This window comes from Choloepus didactylus, chromosome 14, assembly GCF_015220235.1.
Source record: "Choloepus didactylus isolate mChoDid1 chromosome 14, mChoDid1.pri, whole genome shotgun sequence".
Taxonomy (NCBI): domain Eukaryota; kingdom Metazoa; phylum Chordata; class Mammalia; order Pilosa; family Megalonychidae; genus Choloepus; species Choloepus didactylus.
In genome coordinates, this window is record NC_051320.1 from 18,455,549 (window position 1) to 18,459,716 (window position 4,168).

The 4,168-nt window shown below is 36.2% G+C and overlaps 1 pseudogene; it reads left to right on the top strand.

Annotated features, from left to right (window-relative positions):
- Nucleotides 1–2,104: 2,104 nt before the first annotated feature.
- LOC119508788 lies at nt 2,105–3,119 on the top strand (annotated as a pseudogene).
- The last annotated feature ends 1,049 nt before the right edge of the window (nt 3,120–4,168 follow it).

Below are 4,168 nucleotides of genomic sequence, written 5' to 3' on the forward strand. Positions count from 1 at the left end.
AAGCAATTTGGGGCTTCAAAGATAAGTAAGGACTGTAGAGGTAGATCTGAGTTTTTGGCACATAAAATCCCCGTTCAAAACATGAAGTTCCCTAGAGAGAAGGTGTAGAAATAATTAGGAAGTTAGTTAAACTCCCAGCAAGGGTGAGAGGTACAATTAGTAATAGACACACAAGAAGTAACCAAAGAGATAATTTCATGGAGGATAGAAGAGTAGGAATGTATATCCTCAGAAATAATTTTTTTAATTTCTAAAATGTTCTAAAGTTAAAATGAAGAGTTTTTACTGTATAATATATTTTATCCTTCAAATAATGCCCATGGCAACCAGGTGGGATTTGAATTAATTTTCACAGTTGCAGAAACTGAGGCTCAGAGAAGTCAGGTAACTTGCTCCATCACGAGCTGTTAGGGGCAGACTGGGAAAGTGGAGGCAGGGGTACCAGGCTGCTTTCCTGCCCGGGGCAGTCTCTGTGCATATAATCCAAGGAACTGTCACCCTGCTCAGTTCCTGCAGCTGGGGCCCTTCTGCTCCATTCCAATTCTGCAGAGTACCCACTGCAGGATCAGACAGGGGTGGAACATTTCCCCACAGGAGGGAGAAACCCGTGAGGGGGTGATTTTAATTAAATTTGAATAAAATTTCTATTGCAAACAGGGTGTGAATTTATTCTTTTTCACAATCCCCAGGGCCATGTAAGCTATCTCCCAACTAATAATGATTTTGTACTGAACTTGCATTCATGAGTACTTTGCTCATCAAACCTCTTTTCAGTCTAACAGAATATATTTTCAAACCCACAGACTGAAAAGAGTAAAATGCTCTGAAATTCACGTTAATATGTATGTGATATTATACACATGTTAATAGAATAAAGAAAGCCTGGTATTTTCATTTTATACCCTGGCTTGGCATCTCACAAATTTTTTTTGGGGGGGGGCACTAATGATTTCTAAAGAGGTTGATAGGTGATAAGGATCTCATTAGTGAAGAAAAAACTGTTCTAGCAATATGTTATACCGTATACACATATATACATACACAAACACATGTAAAAATACAAAATTTACTAACAAACTTCTGTTATTGTTTGCATTTATGTGATGGCTTCTTTTTAAGAAAAGGGGTGTCGTGTCTGGGAAAAGGAGCCTGATCAGAAGACTGTCTGACGCAGATGCTTTAGGTTTCCTGGACTTCGGGTGCAGCTGCATAATCAGCACTTACTAAGAGAGGCATCTGTGCTTGTCATTTCAGTTTTGTGTTCACGTCTACATCCATGATTATATACCATGCTAGACATCTGTCCTATAATTTCAACCTGTGATGGTGACATTATGTGATGTCTTCTCCATGCCAACCACTTGATATGAAGACCATTAGGACAACATCCCTGCTCTCAGAGGCCTTGCAACATGTTAGAGCCAGCCTGCATTAGAGCCTTATGTCATCAGGAACCTACAGGTCAGCAAAGAGCACTCCAGGAAGTCAGAGGAGGGACAAATTGAGCAGAAATAGTGTCCCAGGCACATTTTCAGGGAAAGTGATGTGTGAGGTGGATGGAAGTTTAATAAATTAGCTAAGCATGGAAAGTGAAGCCTGGCTCTAAAGAAGTCAACATTTCCATCTGAAATTACATCGTTTAAAAAAATTGTGGTTACTCTAAATTTTTAATCAAGGAATAAACAATAAAACCATATCATTTAATCCATGAATCCCCAAAGCTAAGTTTATATAAGGCATTTTAGAATATCTTTGTTTTGTAATAATTTCAAATATATTTTATTAATTTTAGGAGATCAACAGGTTAAGGGGATGGGAGAAATCTAAGCTTAGTTTGCTATTACTGTAGATGCTTGGTATTCTATAATTAGGTTTATTTGGAAAGATTAAATGATATTGTCGGTTGGGGCAAAAAAAAAAAAAAAAAAAGCACAGAAGTGGAGCACCTTCTGGCTCTGTAATAGGGATCATCCATTCTGGTTCTTCCCAACTTAAAAAATACTGGAATTCTTAAAAGTCACAATGGGAGTGAACAAGCTGAGTGGAGTGTTGCCCAACTGCCAATCCCATAGTTTTGGTATTTTTGTCCTGCGGATATTTATAAATGAATAATCCTATACCTCCCAATTTGAAATCAGAAACAAAAAAGGTTACTAAAATATTAAGAGCATTCATAGAAATCACTTCCAGAAATGGCCCTGATAAGATCATTCTTGCCCATGTCCTTGCTGAAGCCAAAGGTCTTGTGATTTTATCTGTGATAAAAGCTGGATTTCTGTCAACAGCTAGAGGAAGCAGTGTGTCTCCCAGATGGGAAATGGTCTGCACCTCCAGCAGTTGGGGTAGCTGGGCTTGGTGGAGGATTTAAAATAGGAATTGAGGTATCAGATCTGGTAATAATTCTGAATTACGACAGAGCAGTAGAAGCCTTTGCAAAAGGTGGTAACCCAACATTTGGAGGGAATTTTACTGTGGCGGTTCAGCCCTTGGGAAGGAATTTGGAAGGAAACGTAGCCTTAAGAAGCTCTGCAGCTGTCTTCACACATTGTAAATCAAGAGGACTGTTCGCTGGCATATCTTTAGAAGGTGGCTATTTGACAGAGAGAAAAAATTCAAATCAAAAATTTTATTGTCAAGGTACTCATGCTTATGATGTTTTACTTGGAGATATACCACAGTCAGCTCAAGCAGAAGATTTTCATGAAGTTCTTGATTACTTTGCTGAAAAGTATGAAAATGAAGAACAACGGATCGATGCAAGAAAAGAGGCAAGGGAACAGAGAAAGGCTTTCGCTAAAGAACTGCCTCCAAAACTATTGCCAAGACTACAGCGATCACCTGCACCAGTCCAGCTGAACTCTGGCTCTCAAAGTAACAGAAATGAATATAAGCTCTAGGGAACTTCCCAGCTACCATGAGAGGGTTAGTAATTCGCATAGACCTATAGAAGTGACAGGGCTGCATTTGTTTGAAAGACATTTGAATTTTCAAGCTGGACCCAGGATCACAGTTTTATCAAAAACAGATTCACATTTTGATTGGTGAGAAGGAAAACTTCGAGGCCAAATGGCGTTTTTCCAGCCAACGATGTAACTGAATTAAAGTTTATATTGTATTGATATATATCAATATAAATATTTCTTAAAGAAGGATTACTAGTCAGTTAAGCAATGTTTAATATAAATATGAAAATACTTCTGCTTATTCTATAAACTTCTAATCCAGTATGTAAAAGATTTTGTTTTCTTATTTGTAAGTAAATGATTAGCTTACATTTCTTTAAACACTCTGCACTATGTGTTACTGTATATATTATTTAATAGCTGATATCCTCCAATTTATATGGTCACAGTTTTGTGCATACCTTTTCAAACATTACTAAACATTTTATCTAGCTGTGTGTATGGTAAGTGTTTATTTTGATATGAACATCTTAAGGATAGGGCCATGAATGCCAGTTCTTACATTTCTATTTGTAAAGTGACTAGAGAAGAAAAAAACAGTATTAAATAGTAATTATAATTTTAGGTTCTAACTAGAATATGAATCATTTAAAATTGTCTTTGTATTTTCAAAAACTGAATGTATTTATAGTATAAAAATATGATTACAAAGAAGTTCAACCACAATGAATTACAAACAATTATATTAATTATATTTTCTTCTTTATGAGGTTATGTATGCCCAAAGCCAAATTTTTGTTACTTTTTTTTAATTAGAGAAGTCGTAGGTTTACTGAAAAGTCATGTAAAAAAATTCAATGCTCTCATATACCTTCCTTATTGTTGTTCCTTTTCATTGGTGGGATACCTGTGCTGCAATAGATGAAGGAGTATTGAAATATTACTGTTGACTATTAAAAAAATACTATGCTGGGTTTTTGCCTAACATTACACGAGTATGCCAATAATGTAACACCTGAAATCTGTCCCAATACAATCCTATAGGGCAAAAATTAAAAAGACCATTTAAACGATTTAGAGGCAAATTTGTTATTCTTCAAAATAACTTCCCACCCATTCAAAGGAATTTCGTGATTTTGTCCTGTCTGTTCATGGATTTGGATGCAGAATCAGACTTGCACAGTATAATGCTGACAAATAAAATAAATTGGCTGCCTATACTGGCATTACTTCTTTCTGAGAAGTAACAAGGACTTTCTAAAGAT